Genomic DNA, 1090 nt, shown 5'->3' on the forward strand with positions numbered 1-1090 from the left:
TTATTATATATTAATTTATAAATTTATTTATCATATATTACTTGTTACAATATATATTTTGTTTACGTAATGTAATATTATTAATCAAATAAGGAAGCATAAGTTTTTTATATTACTAAAAAGTTAACATATGATTAACAAGTAGTAGCAAATTATTATACTGCAACCCCAAAAAGAGAGCAATTTGATGTTATCGTGGTAAGATCACATGTATTTAATACGTGTGCCGAAATGTTATAAAAAATAAGTTTTCAAAAACAATTTCAAATGCACTCTCACGAAGTGGGCGGAGTTTCCGTTCTTGTAAAGATATTCTTTGCTGCAAGACTGAAAATATGTCTATTGTGAACGACTTTTGAAGTACTTACGAAATTTTCAGTTAACTGTCAACGAATGATTTCGTCAATTATTCATATTTCGTGTCGTCATAGTTTGCAACAAATACATTATTTCTCTATTTATTATTTTAGTGTTAAAGGGCATCCAAATTCATATTTTATTCAGAATCATGTAAAGAAAAATATTCTTACTAATCACACAAAAAATTATTATTCATTCTCAAAATTTTAACTTTAAATTTTATCACGTGTTTTGCATCACGTAATTTATGTTGTTCTTTTGCGATATGCTTACGAAAAAAGGTCTAATATCAGCAACTATTGGGTATATAATGATTGCAGTTATGACCAAGCGTCGATTGTTTTTGCTTTCAATGCAGAATGAAATTTTAGCACTGACAGCTTACTTTATTTTGCATTAAAAGCAAAAACAATTTCATGAGGTGACTGCAATCATGGCATACCCTAAAGTTAACTAAACAAGCAGACAGCCATTACCATTATCGTCCGCATCTTGTCTTATATTTTTTTATGTTTTTATGCAAAATATTCGATATAAGTTAATGTGATATGTTTGTCATCTCTGTTATCTCACGCAATTTAATTTTTGGAACATTCAAAACAATATCGAAAACTTTTTCAATGTTTCATTTAGTTGTGACCTCTTTTTGTAGACCCGGGTACTCGCTCTTCATTAAAATCTCTCGTACTGCCACTTTTAAATTCAGTTTTCCAATATTTTATTTTGGTTA

This window comes from Teleopsis dalmanni, chromosome 1, assembly GCF_002237135.1.
Source record: "Teleopsis dalmanni isolate 2A chromosome 1, ASM223713v2, whole genome shotgun sequence".
Taxonomy (NCBI): Eukaryota; Metazoa; Arthropoda; class Insecta; order Diptera; family Diopsidae; genus Teleopsis; species Teleopsis dalmanni.